Source organism: Eretmochelys imbricata, chromosome 8 (genome assembly GCF_965152235.1).
Source record: "Eretmochelys imbricata isolate rEreImb1 chromosome 8, rEreImb1.hap1, whole genome shotgun sequence".
NCBI classification, from domain to species: domain Eukaryota; kingdom Metazoa; phylum Chordata; order Testudines; family Cheloniidae; genus Eretmochelys; species Eretmochelys imbricata.
The window spans coordinates 16,229,325-16,247,713 of NC_135579.1; positions in this window are offsets into that span (position 1 = coordinate 16,229,325).

Consider the following 18,389-nt stretch of genomic DNA (forward strand, 5'->3'; position numbering starts at 1 on the left):
GGGCAAGGAGAAAAATGATGTAAGGCCAAGAGCAGATGAGGATAGCGAGGGTGCACAGTTGAATAAAGTTGCATTACATCTCATCCTCCACTGCTGTGAGGTTCCTGGTAGTGGCATGTTAGAGCTGGTATCTTGCAGCTCCAGCTTGTGCCAGGACCAGGCAGTTTGGGATCAGGGGGCCGGAAGCAGAGACTGGGAATTGCTAAGTACTTTGCAAGATCTAGCTCTTAATAATGGTGGTTAGACTCTTTACTTACCATGATGCCTTTATATGTGAGAAATGGATATTTCTGTAAGTTTGATAAACATTTGTACTGTCCTAACCATTCTTACTCATGCTGGAATAACTCTCCTGGTTCCAGTGAACCTTTCTGCTCATTTTGATGGTTCTGCATCTAGTTTCACTCTTGAGTGTCAGGTTCATACGAATCCGAGATAGCTCGGAGCTGTAGATTCAGACACATATCTGGAGCGTGTGGCTCCAGACTTCTAGTGCAAAGACATCATTTTAAAAAGCATGGCTGGCTGTGGAATAAGTATCTGGGTCCTGGCCACTTTGCAGCTTAGGGGTGTTTGGATCTGAGGTTTGGTTTGACCCATTTCTAGGGTGAAACTGAAGTTTCTCTGTAAAACTCAAATAAAACCAGTGAGGTTTATGTGATTGCTGTGAAAATGGTGAATTTTGATAGCTTGGCTAAGAAACCAGCAACTTTTCTAACAGAAAATCCACGTGGCAGAACCAACTGGTTTCAGAGGAACATTTCCCCAGATCTCTCCATTTTACTGTCTCCGGAACCCAGAGACAACATAAGGATAGAAAGTTGGCTAGATTGTCGGGCTCAACGGGTAGTGATCAGTGGCTCCATGTCTAGTTGGCAGCCGGTGTCAAGTGGAGTGCCCCAGGGGTCGGTCCTGGGGCCGGTTTTGTTCAATATCTTCATAAATGATCTGGAGGATGGTGTGGATTGCACTCTCAGCAAATTTGCGGATGATACTAAACTGGGAGGAGTGGTAGATACACTGGAGGGCAGGGATAGGATACAGAGGGACCTAGACAAATTGGAGGATTGGGCCAAAAGAAATCTGATGAGGTTCAATAAGGATAAGTGCAGGGTGATGCACTTAGGACGGAAGAACCCAATGCACAGCTACAGACTAGGGACCGAATGGCTAGGCAGCAGTTGTGCGGAAAAGGACCTAGGGGTGACAGTGGACAAGAAGCTGGATATGAGTCAGCAGTGTGCCCTTGTTGCCAAGAAGGCCAGTGGCATTTTGGGATGTATAAGTAGGGGCATAGCGAGCAGATCGAGGGACGTGATCGTCCCCCTCTATTCGACATTGGTGAGGCCTCATCTGGAGTACTGTGTCCAGTTTTGGGCCCCACATTACAAGAAGGATGTGGATAAATTGGAAAGAGTCCAGCGAAGGGCAACAAAAATGATTAGGGGTCTTGTACACATGACTTATGAGGAGAGGCTGAGGGAACTGGGATTGTTTAGTCTGCAGAAGAGAAGAATGAGGGGGGATTTGATAGCTGCTTTCAACTACCTGAGAGGTGGTTCCAGAGAGGATGGTTCTAGACTATTCTCAGTGGTAGAAGAGGACAGGACAAGGAGTAATGGTCTCAAGTTGCAGTGGGGGAGGTTTAGGTTGGCTATTAGGAAAAACTTTTTCACTAGGAGGGTGGTGAAACACTGGAATGCGTTACCTAGGGAGGAGGTAGAATCTCCTTCCTTAGAAGTTTTTAAGGTCAGGCTTGACAAAGCCCTGGCTGGGATGATTTAATTGGGGATTGGTCCTGCTTTGAGCAGGGGGTTGGACTAGATGACCTCCTGAGTTCCCTTCCAACCCTGATATTCTATGATTTGGCAGGACTTTCTCTTGCAGGGTGACTGCCTTGACCGGGGGATCTGAGAACAGACACACTTCATGCATTTTATGACAACAGTTTTGCAGTGCTCTAGTGCTAGCACTTTGTGTTGCAGAATTCAATAAAAATGTACAGTGAATCGTGTCTGAAGTGACCGCTCAAGGGACAAGCAAAAAGCAATTGCTTCATAGAGCAATTGTGGCGGGGTGGAATTCTGTACAGTGCCTTGGGAATTCTTGGGGTAGTCTCTTGCATAAGTTCCTTTGTAAATTATATTTATAAAGGAAAATGATTTTTTTCCTAATATGTGAGGATAATCCTCTGAGATCTCTCCTCTCCCCCTCCTTTTTTCCCCTCTTTCTGTGCTCTCACTCTTAAAGGCCCCACATTATATTTTCTTCCAGCTCTCTCACTGCCATTCTTCACATTGGCTATCAGAGAGCAACATCAGGGAACTTAGTACTGCCATGAGTTCCAGGGATTGGTTCTGTCTGTCTAATATATTTTAACTATATAGCTCTCACAGGTATAGGTAGAGCTTCCATCTCTGTAGTATCAAAGCACTGTCTGACAGCTATTTGAGCTTGGGACCTCAATTTGGATCCTTTGCTACGTGATTGTGCTGGTACTAACTCAGACTGTCAGGTCAGTCCAGGAAAATAAGGGTCTAATCTTAGAAACTTTTACTCCCAGGTAGTCCAATTTAAAACAATTGGGCTGTTTGAATGAATGGGACTCAGACGTGAGTTGAAATGTAGCAAGGACACTTTCTTTGACCTCTTTTCCTCACAGTCCATACTGTACTGGGGCAGAAACCATGGGCAAAACTTTCAAAAGCACCTAAGTTCCTTTTTCAAAAGTGACTTTGGCACTTAAGCTCCTAACTTTCATTAAAAGTCAGTAGAACTAAGGTAGCTCTCTGGCTATATCACTTTTGGAAATGGCACTTAGGCTCCCACATCAGTCAGATACTTCTGAAAATTTCCCCCTATATCTTGTGCAGCCCCCCCCCCCCACCCGTGTGATGCCTGATTGGGGCTTTTGGGAGCTACTGTAATAAAAATAAATAAAAATAATGATATGGTCTTGTGACTGTAGCTGGCACTGGGAATATCTGCTTTGTTTCTCCAAGACAAAAGCTTTCATCCATGCTAGACAGAGTGGGAAGGAAACCTATTTCCCCTCAAGGCCCCTATTTTTGCTTGTTTTCTTTTTTTATTCTTCTTGTCACCAGGTTCCTCTGAATTCAGATTCGTCACCTTATAAAGATATGGCTTGAGTGAGACGCTCTAGTCCTTACCAAAGAACAGCAGGATATTGAAGGATTTGAACTGCAATCTCTGAGCTGCAGCAAACGTGCCTCCATAAGCCAGCTCATTTCCATGCTAGATGTAACTCATTCAGCTCTTGATTTCCTTGAGTTAATACTCATTTCCGAGCGTTCATGTTTCTGGTCACTAAATCTTTTTGTTTTTCTTTCCAGTTAAATTATAAGTGAATCTAGTGCCAGTGAAAGATGCCAGAACAAGAGCCCTGAAGAATGAAGTCCTCTATTTAGTGGCAGGATAGGACAAAAGCAATGCAAGCTTCCCCTTCTCTGCTCTGCTGGTGTTCCTTAAGCCCTCTCCCCTGACTGGTGAATACTCTAGGTGTGAGCTGGGAGCTTAGTCTCCCTGCTTACTCAACAATTGGCCTCTTCTGAGGCTACCACCAAGTTGCTAATATTTAATGCCAATTGTGGTGATGTGGATGGCTATCCAGGACAACTGGACTGAGACCATCAATTTGCTTCCCATAGGCTGGTTAGTAGGCTCTTTAAGTGCATTGTTTTGAGGGTAGCAGGAAAAATTCAGGCCACTGTCTTTGCCCCTGAAATTTCCTGTGCTGTTTTAATAGGTGTAATGTGAATGGTTAATAGGTGTAATGAGTAGAGTCTGTTCCCTGCTCCCAAACAGAGCATGTCTGTGCAGGCACACACTGGGTTAGAGTCCAGAAGTCATACCTCTTTCAGGGCTGGTCTGAGAGGAGGTCCGAGGATAGAAAAGATCTCATGGGGAAACACAGCACAAGTTCTGCTTATTTTCCTTACTCCTCCACATGGCACATAAGGAGTGAACATGAGCAAGCCATGTAGAGCCTGCCTTTTTACTTGTGGACCCAGAGAGTTTGCAAGTCCCCAGTACTGTGGTATTCCCTTTCTTCCCCCCTGCCCAGAGCAGTAGAAGATATCTAAGAGGGAAAAGAGGGAGAGGACGGTGTCCTTTTCCTCCCATCGTTCTATCTGCCAGTTGCCTCTGATAGATTTTGAAGCCAGAAGGGACCATTGTGATCATCTGGTCTGGCCCCCTGCAGAACACAGGCCATAGATTTCACCCAGTGATTCCTGCATTTAGCCCAAAAACTTGTACTGGAACTGGAGTGGATCTTGTAGAAAGACCAATCCAATCCCAATTTAAAGATGCCAGGTGATACAGAATCCACCCCATTCCTTGGGAAGTTGGTCAAATGGTCAATTGCCATTGCAGTTAAAATGTTGTGCCTTAATTCCAGGATGAAATTTTCTAACTGCAATTTCCAGGCTTACTTCATGTTCCGGGGCTGCCTGTGACTGAGGTCTTTAGCTCTTACTAGAGGCTGCTCCTGCCCTAATCAAGACCTGTTACTAGTTCTTCCCTCAGCCCCACAGAGCTGCAATGACTTTATAAAAACCTGCTCTGGGGTGGCTTCTAGGGCCCCAAAGCCTCTGAGGTTGTTCCCCTGCACCCACCTGGGGCTTCTCTGACTTGCTCTGCCTAGCTGTTCCACTGCATCTCTTTTGGGCTTCCTTTGTCTTCCCAAACCCCCCACCCCCACAAGAGCCGTTCTTGCCACTGACTGGCGCTTTCTTTGGCCTCTTCTTCTAGGTCACTCCTGACAGTTGCTGAACAACATGGCTGCTTCAGGGGCCCCTGTATTATGGTGGCTCCTACTGTCTTAGTCAGGGGCTCCCTGTGGGCTTCTGTCCCTCCTGCCTTGAGGGAACCTGCTCTCACTGTGTCCAGGTGTTTGTCCCCCATCCCTAGCACTGCCCTGCCACTTCATGCTGACTACTGTTTTCCATCCCTGCACTCTTTCGCCTTCCCTCCACAGACAGCAGTCGTTCTCAAAGCTGGTCTGCCGCTTGTTCAGGGAAAGCCCCTGGTGCGCCGGACTGTCCAGGCCAAGCCCCCATTGGCCTGGAGCGGCGAACTGCGGCCAGTGGAAGCTGCGATCAGCCGAACCTGCAGACGCGGCAGGTAAACAAACCGTCCCGTCAGGGGCTTTCCCTGGACAAGCGGCAGACCGGCTTTGAGAACCACTGACATACAGCATGTGCTTGACTAGGGGTTTGGAACAACTTCCATATGAGGAGAGATTAAAAAGACTGGGGCTTTTCAGCTTGGAAAAGAGATCACTAAGGCGGGATAAGACAGAGGTCTATAAAATCATGAGTGGTGTGAAGAAAGTGAATAGGGAAGTGTTATTTACCCCTTTACATAACACAAGAACCAGGGATCACCCAAAGAAATTAATAGGCAGCAGATTTAAAACAAACATAAGGAAGTACTTCTTCACCCAACGCATAGTCAACCTGTAGAACTTGTTGTCAGTGGATGTTCTGATGGCCAAAAATATAAGTGGCATATAAAAAAAATAATTGGATAAATTTTTGGAGGATAGGTCCATCAGCTGCTATTAGCCAAGAAGCTGAGAGTGGATGACAGGGGACGGATCACTCAATAATTGCCCTGTTCTGTTCTTTCCCTTTGAAGCATCTGGCACTGGCCACTGTCGGAAGACAGGATACTGGGCTAGATGGACCATTGGTCTGACCCAGTATGGTGGTTCCTGTGTTCTGTTCATTACATACCTGACTCTAAGGGCTGTATGTTCTAAAAGTTCCATGGCATATTGTGAATGTTAACCAACAAGCAGTTTCCATAGGTCCCATAAAATGACTTGTAAAAGAGCCAAAACAAGTCAACATGGAAAATAAATCATAGGTTCTACAGGGAGTGACACCTAACACTTTTCATTGTAAGACCTTGTTTTCAGTTGCTTATAAGTTTATCAAACTTGAATCATTTGGGCTGAAAGTTTCCATTAAGGCTGACTTTTTGGCGGGAAGTTTCAGATAGTAATTTCTAAAAACGAGAATAGGGAAAAATGTATTGTTTGCCAATGCTTAGGGCCTCTGTTTTGGCATGGGGGAAAGAAGTCACATATATCATGATTTTTCTGCTTGTCCATGACTTTTCCCCCTGTCCATGATTTTCCTAGACACTTGGCCCTGGCTCAATGTTGAGGGGAGGCCTACGGGCAGGAGAGACTAGAGAATGAACCTGCCCTTCAGTCATCCCACAGTGGTGCATGTGGCCAGGCCTGGCTCCCCACTCCAGGCATTGCAACCTGGTGCACTGGGTCACAATACCTCTCAGGTTTAGCTCCACAGACCCCCATCTTGATGAAGGGTTGGATGGGCCAAACTTTAATGAGTGCACAGTGTCCTGTGCAGTGCCCCTCAGGTTTGGCCTACCCGCCCCTCTGTTATGAGAAAGGAGCAGCTGAGCCAAGCACAGACAGCTCTGCAACCTTGCCTACCAGGACACAGTGCCTGGAGCAGAGCGCCTGCCCAGCCCTGTGGGACAGGAGCTATAGGAGCCATGGTTGTCGGGGGTGACTGCAGGGTGGGCTTTCCAACAGCCACCTGCCCACCGGCCACCCCTCCTCACCAGGCGGGATTAGGATTGCAGTGCCTGACCGGAGGGTGCTAGTGTGGGTTGTCAGGGTCCCCTGCACAGGACAAGGAGAAGGGTGTTTGTTTTGTTAAGGATCAGGGAGCAGCCACGGTAAATTTAGTAACCGATGCCGTTTTTCCGAAATTTAACAAAAATGCTGTGAGGAATCTGAAGCCATGTTTTTAAAAAATGAGTTACAGCCATTTCATGGGGAAGCTGTAGCTCCGCCATGCTTTGGAGCAGGGATTTGAAATTCGGCAGGAGGGCTCGCCCCAGCGCCAGGGATTTGCTTTTCCCAGCCCTGTTAAAATTCACCCCTATTTGGCCAAGCCTCTGAAAAAATCTCAGTTCACATGTGCTCAGCAGAGACTTGTTAAGAGTCTGATACCTCCGAAGATTCCAGCCTCACTGAGCATGCTCCAGGCCAGGGCTACAGGGGCTGAGCAGGACTTTCCCAAAAGTTGCTCCTCTCAGGTGATGGTGCCACACTTTAGAGCTGAGACCAGGGAGATGGTCCCTGCTGTGCTCCCAGTGCTCCCCCTGTTGACACCTAAGCAGCTTGGAGGGAAAGCATGAAACAAGCTGACTCAAATGCAGATCGGGGAAGGAGGTAGGAACCTTGGAGGGTTTAGCAGCAGGAGCCAGGGATGAGGGGTAGGGCAGGAGCTGTGGAGTGGGGAGACAGGAGCAGGAGTGGGATTATGGGCAGGAGTAGGGGTCAAGGGCAGCTGTTGAGGAGGAAGGACAGAGGCAAGGACAGGGCCTGGGGGAGCAGAAGCCCCGTTTACAGTAGAATTTGAACCATTTTGGAAAATGGAGTTGAATCTGTTTTAAACATCCTTTCTGATAAAGGGGTTTCAAACGTTTGTCTGGCCAGTGTAGACAAGATCGTTTGGTTTTAAAACAGTTTTAAAGAAACTGTGTCAGAGCTCAGGTAGGACTTTGATGGGTTCAATGCCAGTGCAGGAAGGCTCTCTAGTAGTTGATGGAGTAATTGATAGTCTAGAAATTGATGCAGTATTCCTAACCATACAAAAAGCATGCATTATTTCTGCCAATACCAGAAAAGAGCCTAGGTACGAGCCTGTAATCTTAATTACACTTGTGAAAATCTAGAGCGACTCCCTTGAAGTCAGTGGAACTGCATTGGATTTGCAGAATCGTGGCAGATTTACATAAAGCAGAGATGTGTGAAATTCATAATTTTAGTTTTCTAGAGTAAACATAGTTTCATTTTGCACTGTTGTAAAAATGGTACTAAAAATTCATTTTGTGCAATATTTCTAGCTCAGTGGGTACTTTAACACTGAAAATATTTTTCTCATGGCTTTGACACAAAAATCATATTGGCTTAAAAACTGGCCTGTTTTCAAGAATTTGTCCCTTTGTCTTTGAAATATTTGCATATACGTTTGGAATTCTTCACAGAAATCGTCCATTTTTTAATTTTAACCAATTCCAAAAATACTTGCATTTTAGTTGTATTGTGAATATTTTGCAAACTGTATAAAACTTCTGTCCAGTATATTAGTTTAATTACATTGTTAGGTTCTCTCGTTCCCTGGATAGAGGGTTGAAATGGTATTGCTAGAAGTCAGTTTGGGATCAGATGATTTTTATGTATTTGAGTGTTTTTTGCTTCATGGATTTTTCAGTTCTCCAGGCACAATAAAACAAATTCACCTTTTACTTTTTGCTTTTCTAAATCCTGTTTTCATTAATCAGTTCGGAGTTAATTTTCCACTTGCAGCAGGTAGCTGCTGCTACTGTGCATTGTAGAAAAAGCCTGATATTTCCAGTCATTGGCATGAATGTGTGTTGCTGTTTTGTCTTTAAGACACATGACATAAGGAAAGGTCAGCTCTGACTGCCAGGCACCCTGTTTCTTTTGTTCCATTTCATCTGCTACTTCACTTCACAGGCTGTGATAAAATCTTCTGATCTCACAAACAATGTTTGTGGTAGACGACTAGAGAGAGATTTTTTAAAAAAATCTCTCAAAATTAATGAAAATATTTACAAAATCATTTAGGTTTTTTTTTTTTAATTTCAATTAAAAAAATCAGGTAGCTCTGGAGCTGGTCAAAAAAATTTGACAAATTGAATTTTGATAAAAAAAATCCATAAAACCCAAAATTCGGAAGTTTCTGGTTAGCTCTAGACATGACCCATGTCTGCCAACTCTTCTGCAGCCTCTTGGGGCAAACCCCAAACTTAGTTGATGAGTCTTTTAACAATGGGAAGAAAAAATGTAATTTCACTTCCTCTGAGAAAATCTGGTGTGGCAAGTGATAAAGAATGTTGGTATTCTCTATGACCTGCGCTAGAGATCCCTGCTCTTGGCACATTAGAAGTAGATAGTGCCTCTCTTCACTTGCTTTAAAAGATCAGCATACATCAGGTGTTCAGGCTGATGGCCTTCTCAGAGAACATGTAATAGGACAAAGACCAAGTTGATCTGCAATGTGTGGCATCGAAAAGTCAGGATTTTGCTTGAGTGACTTTCTCTCAGACAGTAGTCCATGGTTTGAAAACTTGGCTTCTCTGCAGCATATCTAGGAAGCTGTAATACAGACTCAAAATCACAAGCTCGGAGGGATCTCTAGAAAGTCTCCAAGTCCCCATCGCCTATTTTATGAGAACTTAGAATTATTAGCACCAATAACTTTGTGGTGACTGACATAACTTGTGCACTTGCCATGAGATATTGTGCAATTTCTGCCGGGCTCTTAAAGCAAGTTCTGTTCATGGTGTCCCAGAAAATGTGTAGTTTACTATGTCCATGATGCCACCCTTTTATCTCCTGATAACTGCGCCAGTAGTTTGGGCCTCCCTGTCGTAACACAGGAACCTGTGCTCTGAGGCAAGCCACCACAAGCACCTTTCTGAATGTGTTGAAATTTGTTTGCTTTGGGGTCAGGGAAGAAGACAGAGGTCAGGGAAATGAAGACCTAAAGGGAAAAAAACACAGATTCTAACAGACTACTACCTTCCCCACACTGCTTCAATGCCAGGGATGAGGTAAAGCTGCAATGAGAACACGATTACATTAGTGTCAAATGCTTCCTTTCTCCACAGCTGCAGCCAGAGCAGAGCCCAAGAGTACAGAAAGGCCAACAGACCCTCTTCCTCAGAATAACAGCCCAACATGTACATCTGTTGTTGCTCTGGAGAGAGCAGAGGTAATATTTCATACATGGAGAATTTGCATTACACTATGTGTCTTTCCATCCAAGGATGCAGAAGAGTATGAGAGCATGAGCTTAGGATTGTGGGTGAGTACTTAGGAGACCCAGTAGATGAGAGAGCCTGAAGTCTCTAGCCCCAAGTGCCACAGGACTCAGGTAGACTTCTGTCTAAAAAGACTAGGTGGCTGACACACCTAAAATGTGTGTGTATATTTATTTATATATATGTGTGTGTGTGTTTATACACACACATATATCCACATTATAAATGAATTAATCATGCAGCCTTGACTTCTTCACCTGCTCTCCTCCCACTGATCCATCTCCTATGGGACTCTTTCTAATATTTTCCAGATCCCTGAGGACCTTCAAACAGCTGCTATTAGAAATATTTCCTTTTTTGGCCCCAAAATATGACACCCCGCCCCAACCTCCATTTTACCTGGCTGAAACAAGTTTTCAGTCCTGTACCTAAAAATGTTTTTTCTATTCTCAAGGGTGTCATGATTTTAAAGTCTGATATGCCATGATCCTGTAGGGCTAGAAATGGCAGCTTTGTCCCTTTGGAAAATGGGAGATACCTCATCATCACACGCACTTCCTAATGGGACCTAGTCATTGCTAGCCCAGGAAATTCCTGAGATATCAGACTCTTTGTATACAGAAGAGCTATACTGGTTTATTTTTAGAGGTATTTATGGCTCTTTACGTGTTCTGTGCAGTTGAACTCATGGTAGCCAAGGACAGCTGCTTGGCTTTACAGGTGGAAAGATACAAAATTATCTTAAACATTTTGAAAATAGTTTCTCCATAACATGTGGCAGATACAGAATACATCTTGCTTTAGGGTGGTATTAAGGTTTTATTGGTCCTCATTTGTGAATAACATACTCGTGGTTTTTACCACCAGTAAATATAGTGCGGCCAACCCAAATTCATGCCAATTAAACTTTTATTACACACCACTGTATCATATATTCTCTACAAGTAATATATACTTGTGGAAGATGTGATGTGATGTGGTATAAAGGTAATGTTGGCACGAGTTTGGAATGGTCCTATTTCTTCATGAGAGTTCAAGCCGAGGATAAATTATGCATGTCATTGCAAACAAGTGTAAATAATACCTTTATACCACACCACACAGTTGTGTATTCTGTGTATGCAAGGCCTGGCATTTTCTGCAGCAAGCTTAATGTAAATCCTGTAGCGGTGGCCCCAGAGCCTTCAGAACTCAAGTGCATAAGGGTGCAAATTCTGCAACAATTGGATTACCTGCCTTGTTTGCCAAGCCTTGTTAAAGGGGATATGCCATTGCTACACCAGCTCAGAGCTGGCTTAACTTCAGCAGAAAAAAGGTGTAGCTTCTGTGAATGTGTCGCTATTAATGTTATTTTTTGACTCTGGTGAATTAGAGTGAATGTTCCATGGTGGGGAAGGGAGAAGCCTCAATAACCAAGCAGCTCCCATGGTCTTTGGCCAAATAACATTTGTGCAGCTTTGCCAGTTTCTTTGCTGGACAGCTGGACTGAGTGCATCAGCCATGGCCACAGTCTAAAGTACTGGGTTGCCAAGAATAGTTGTTTTGGTTCCCACGCACTGAGTGAAATGTGCTTTTGGTCTGAGTGATTTTTATTTCAGATTAAGGAAAGTCAACAGACAGAACAAAGAAAGAACAAATATAAGTCTTAACGATAGAGACAGTGAGATCACAGTATCTGACTCACAACCCTGGCTCCTCAGCCAGAAAAGCAGGGAGAATCCTAATCTGAAAAGGTGTAATGTCCAGAAACATTATATCTTTCCTGCTTTTACCTAGCTACGTGCTGTATGTACCAGAGCAGGCCTACCGGTTAAAGAAAATTAAAATGTTCTGTGGTGGTTAATTAGCATGTAGTGACAGAAGAAAGAATGAGCGAGATTTTTGTAATGGCATATATACTGACTATTTTAAATTTTCTCCTTCGAGTTTGCTTAGGCTGGGCTTTTATTAATGTAATTTTACATGAAACCCTGGCTGGGTTCAGTGGGTTCCATTTCAATTTCAATCTTTCCATTTTATTGTGGAACCCCTTCACAGCTTCAGTAAGAAGTACTTGCCTGTATACCATGCATAAGCGCTGTGCATACATGCATAATTACCTGCCTCACTGGGGTAGTGTTGTGAGAGTTTTGTAATGTTTGAATAGTGCTTTGAAGATATAAAATGCAGTATAAGGGTTCTGTAGCATTATTGTTGTTCTGTAGCAATTGATCCTAATCAAACAGTGAACCCAAACCTCAGATCCAGATCGAACTGAATTCAAAATCTCTAGCCTATCTCTGGCCCCCGCTGCTCCGCCACCTTACATTTTGGAAAATATGAAACCAAGGCTTCGAACCTCTGAATATGAGATTGTTTGGACCTACTACATAAATACCTTTGTACATACACATATAATGTACATATATTTCTATTGACATAGATGCTTAGGGGGCAATGCCCAAGCTTAAAACTAGCATTATGAGTGGTTTAAACATAAAAGATAATTCCTGTCACCTTCCTCTCATATTGGAGCTAAGAATTTTTTTATAGCCTTATTCCTCTAATTATCCTTTCCTTTGTTCACAAATGACTTATACAAATTTTAGTTTTCTGTTAAGTAACAGTGAGTTTTAAGATTGTATTTTAGCTGCAAAGGCTGTAACTGGAAGCTGTAATTTCTTTGTTCAGCTCTATATTTTTTCTGAATCTGGGGGATTATCAGAATGGCTGAAGTGTTGGGTTTGAAATACCAGAATCCCTGGATCCACAAGCAGAGCTGGATACATTTTTTCAGGAAAACTTTTTTTTCAGCAAAAAATGCAGATTTGATGGCAACAAACACGTAGCAAATTTGTGTTGATTTTCCCAAATTGTTCATTTTAGGGGGTGGAATGGTTTGAAATTTTCTAAATGAAATGTTTCCATTTAAAATGACTTTTCATTTTGAAATATTCTTCATTGTATTTAAAAAAAAATTAGAAATGTTAAAATCACTTGAAATCGAAACAATGTGTCATTGTGGATCGAACAAAATATTTAATTTGCTCCTAAATGTTATTTTTTCTGACTTTTGATTTGCTGAACATTTTGAAATCCATTTTTGAGTTGAACCTGAACTGAAATTTGGTTTTGGATTTTTTTTGGATTTTCAGCATACCAAAAGATCAGTTATTCACACAGCTCTCCCCACGAGTTGGAAATACCAGCAGGTCAACTGAAGCTGTCAAGGTAGATCCATTGTAGTTGGACGAGACTTACAATGTGTTTGGGTTTTTTTGACAAGACATTTGAGGTCCTCTTCGGTCTTTGTGGATGTTAAAGCTCCCAGGGCATCTGTCGTAAGACTAGGGGTTTGCCTTATGTCATTGGCCAGAATTTCCTCTCCTTCGATGATACGCTGTGCATGCTCGTTGTCTGCCTGGCCCTGGCCCTACACTCCAGAGGTGACTGCATTTTATCGGGCTTGTATGTGTACGATTATATCACACACAATGTTACGACTTTTCCCTGGGAAGCACAGGTGAATACACGAATTTTCTTATAACAGTGGTATTACTCCTACTAAATATTTTGCACTTGTGTAAAACGGGTGTAATAATACTTGTCTCCTTTATATGGGTGTTTTGGGGCTTATTTATGAGAGTTGGATAGCTGTTTGAGAATCTCAGATGAAGGATATTATAGTCTGTTGGTGAGAGCAGGGGACTGGTGATCAAGAGACCCTAGGTTCTACTCCTGACTTTGCCACTGTCTCATTGGTCTGTTCCTAACTCTTCCACTTTGGGCCTTAGTTTCTTTCTGTGCCTTAGTTTCTCCATCTGTAACATGAGTAAGATTGATAATACTCATTATCGGGGTTCGCTCCCCACTCTGAATTCTGGGGTACAGATGTGGAGACCCTCATGAAAGACCCCCTAAACTTATTTCTACCAGCTTAGGTTAAAAACTTCCCCAAGGCACAAATCCTTTCTTTGTCCTTGGACGGTATTGCTGCCACCACCAAGTGATTTAGACAAAAATTCAGGAAAAGGTTCCACTTGGAGTCCCTGTTTCCTCAGAATATTCCCCCAAGCCCCTTCACCCACTTTTCTGGGGAGGCTTGAGAATAATATCCTAATCAATTGGTTACAATGTGAGCACAGACCAAATCCCTTGGTTTTTAGGACACTGAAAATCAATCCGGTTCTTAAAAGAAGAATTTTATTTAAAAAAAAAGTAAAAGAATCACACCTGCAAAAATTAGGATGGAAGGTATTTTTTACAGGGTAATAAAAAGATTTAAAACACAGAGGATTCCCCTCTAGGCTCAGCTTCAAAGTTACAAAAAAAACAGGGATAAAACTCACTCTTAGCATAGGGAAAATTCACAAGCTAAAACAAAAGATAATCTAATGCATTTCCTTGTTATTACTTACAATTTTTGTAATCTTAAATGCTCATTTCAAGTATGTTTTCAGGAGATGTTTTTCCAGCCTGGTCTCTCTCTCCATCCAGAGAGGGAACAAAGAGAACAGAAACAAAACCACGCACCCTTCCACCCCCTACCCCCTGCCGATTTGAAAGTATCTTCTTTTCTCATTGGCCCTTTTGGTCAGGTGCCAACTAGGTTGTTTGAGCTTCTTACCCCTTACAGGTAAAGATTCAGTACAACTACCCAGGAGGAATTTATGCTACCCTTAGCTATATGTGTATGACACTCATCTTGTATAGTATTGTTATTACTATACCTGTCCATAGTACATCTATTTGTGTGCGGGCACATGGGAGAGACAGACACACACAGTCTTGACCGACAAAGAGTGGGTTTTAATGCAGTAACAATACACAATTTCCTAAAAGTATCTAACTTTGCTAACTAAGGCCACGACTTGCACTATAATCTACCTTTCATTAAAGAGGTTATTTTTCTTCCAGACTTCGGAATTTTCTAACAGTTGTCAGAGAGAGCTCCCTTATGCTTCATTTCCCCTTCTGTTTAAGTTAAGTCAGCATAGCCGAAACCACATTGTTAGAATCTGCAGAAACCTCTATGCTGCTCTGTAGGCACTGGTTTTGTCTTTCATTCTGAGAAGAAGTGTTTGTGCAAGGCATGTTTCGTGGCTGGTGTGGAATTCTGTAAGATCCTGTTCCAGGTTTGTTTGCCTCAGTAACAGAATGGGATGGATAAAATCCAGTCAAACAGTTGAGAACATTTTCAATAGTGGAAAAATTATTGGATCTCTGCAGGGAAGGGAAAGGCAGCAGGACGATTCCTGGAGGGATGAGAGGTGGCAAGTGGGGTTGGAGGTTTAATATATGGTGAAGGAGAAAGAAGAGCAGCTAGGGTGTTTTTTAAGGAGAGACAAGGAGTTGGGTGATGGGGAGGCCTATGGGTGGATTCTGAGGAAACACTGGGGATGGAGGTAAGCTTTTAATGGGGATCTAGAGGAATATTGGAGAGCTTCTGGGATCCTAGGGGCCTATCGGTAGTTTCTGAGAATGGAATTGCGCTGGAGGCTTATTAAAAACTCCTTACACCTGCTTCAGTTGGTTTATGCCAGATAAAAGTGCCAGAATGACATAAAGATGCCCTAAAACCCCAGTTCCAGCAGGACAAAGATTCCTCTGGTTCATGCACTGCAGAAGACAGCCATAGGGCTGCCTTCAGATAATCCCCTCACAAACCCTTTCGTAGGGGGGGTGGGGCCTGGGCAGGAGGAGTTTGTCAGGGTGGAACAGCAGCACGTATTCATGTGGCCATTGCAAGCAGTGTTGCAGCCCATACGGTAGCCCCAGGAGGTAGGGTGGCCAGGTGTCCTGTTTTCAGCTGGAAAGTCTGGTTGAAAAGGGGACCTGACTGTGTCTGGTCAGATCTACTGGTGGTGGGGGAGGCGGGGAGGTGCCAAGTCATCACCTGTGCCAGCCCCTACTCAGCCAGGGTCAACTCCTACCTGCATCAGGCGGCTGCAGCTCCCGACCCTGGCTCTGCAGGTGAGTCCCTCCCGACCTACGCAGGGATGGGAGGAGAGGGGGAAAGCAGTGAATAACTGGGGTGGGGGTGGGGAAGAGGAGCAAATGGAGGGGCAGGGTCTCAGGGGAAGGGGCAGGACAGGAGCGGGGCTTTGGGGGAAGAGGTGGGGCGGGGGTGAGGCCTGGGGGGGACGGGGCAGTACATGAGCAAGTCCTCAGGAGGAAGTTGGGATGGAAAAGGGGAAGTTCTAGCACTCGTGCTGGAGTGTCCAGTTTTTAAATGTTACCAAGTTGGCAACCCTATCAGGAGGCGTCTGAAACTTAGACAGGCTCTCAGGGCTATCTAAGTTATGACGGGGGGAGGGATGCCTTCCAGCACCCAAACCAGTGTAGGTTTGGGAGATCGTAAAGGAGGTTAAAATCCACCCTAGCTCCCTGTCCCCCTGGGCTGCAAGTTCTGTGCTGCATTAGAATTTTACTCACAGGGAAGGAGGAAACCAGGGTCCAGTGGGAGGGTTATGAGGCAAGAAGGAGCTTTGGGGAGCATTAGAGAGTCATAAGGCCCCAGACCTTAGATCTTTCCCTATTAGAGAGCAACATAGAGGAAGGCAGGTAACGAGCATCACCATAGAGGGTTTGTCATGATCCACCAGGGCCAAACTGACACTGGTGCTACAGAGACAAGGTGGGCATAGGTGCCGACTTCTAATGGCGCTGGTGAGTGCTCGACCCCCCTCCGCCCCCGGCCCCGCCATGGCTCCACCCCTACCCTGCCCCCATTCCAACCGCTTCCCCAAGGTCCCCGCCCCAACTCCGCCCCCTCCCAGCCCCTATTCGACTCCTTCCCCAAATCCCCGCCCTGGCCCAGTCTCTTCCCCGCCTCGTCCCCTGAGTGTGCCACGTTCCAGCTCCTCTCCCATGCCTCCTGGAGCTTGCTACAGCTGTTTGGCAGCACTGGGAGGTAGGTGGAGGAGCTGGGATGCGGCGTGCTCAGGGGAGGAGGCGAGGTGGGGCAGGGTGGAGATGCTCCAGCCCCAGAGCACCCATGGAGTCGGCACCTGTTTCTCACCCACATTGTCCCTCTAATATCCTGGGACCACCATGGCTACAACATACAACAATGGAAGATATCGAATTTTGCTTTCTCGTTCTACAGTCCACACAATGGGAAAAGCCATGGCCTGATGTCACATTTCCTCCTTCTTGCTAGATCGAAATATAATACTCTCCTGGATGCATAATCTAGGACGGGGGATTTTGGCTGTGGGTGGTGTGCATTCTAATGCACATTTCAGCAGCAAGCCTGATATTATACTGAGGTGATTAAAGGGCAACTCATCCCATGTTTATTTCTACTCTGATTGTATCTGCAACCAAATGCATGACAGGGACAAGGGTGTTTGGATGTGGAGAGATCAGGTTTGTACTCAAACTGATATAATCATATTTTATGTTATATACAAAGATGACTTCAATGCGTGCGTGTTTTATCTCAGGAAAATGCATGTATATTAACTTGTTCTCTGACATATTGGAGCTCACAGTGCCATCTCTGAAACACATTTTTTTTCCCTGTGGATCATCCTATTGCTTCAGAAGTGGAACTGATCGTAAGTGAGATTTCTTTAAATGTCCTTATAGGACTTAATAGATGTTAAGGGCCTGATCCAAGGCCCACTGACGTTAATGGAAAGGCTCTTACTGACTAGAAGGGGCTTTCAATCAGGTCGCATATCAGTAAATTTCAGCAGAAATGGAATAGACTTCTAAAAACCTACAGAATTTAATAGAGAATGATAACCGTTCCATAGGTGTGTGTCGTGTTGTTTTTTAAAGTCTTATAGAATTCCATAGCAGGGATATAATTTGCTATTAAATTCCATAGGAATGTCCATAAAAAGTACAATATGATTAGCCTCTTGACCATTTGAGCAATCACATTTGAAACAAGTTGCTTTTGTCATGCTTGTTGCCACAATAGAGTTTGCTGCTAGAGATCAATAATGTTTATTTCATTCTGCAGCTCCCTTAATAAATGATTAACTATTAAGTGCCCTCTGTGTATTTACATGTCTTAACCTAAACAAATAAGACCAAAGCCGTGCCTCAGTTTCCCATTAGATAAAATGGGGATAATAATACCCTGCTCACGCATGTAAAGTGCCTTGAGATCCCATGGATGAAAAGCATCTGTAAGTGTAAAGTTTCATTACTCGGTAGCTGCTAACTGTCCTCCTCCACTTCTCCATTGTCCGCTCATTAGTTTGAGACTGCAAATAACCTCCAAAGCTTCTCTAAACAGAAACTAGAAAGGCTTTGCTAGATCAGTGGTTCTCAAACTAGGGCCGCTGCTTGTTCAGGGAAAGCCGCTGGCGGGCTGGGCCAGTTTGTTTACCTGCCGCGTCCGCAGGTTTGGCCAGTTGAGGCTCCCATTGGCCGCAGTTCGCTGCTCCAGGCCAATGGGGGCTGCGGGAAGCAGCGCGGGCCAAGGGATAAGCCGGCCGCCCTTCCTGCAGCCCCCATTGGCCTGGAGCGGCGAACCGCAGCCAGTGGGAGTCGCGATCAGCTGAACCTGCAGATGCGGCAGGTAAACAAACCGG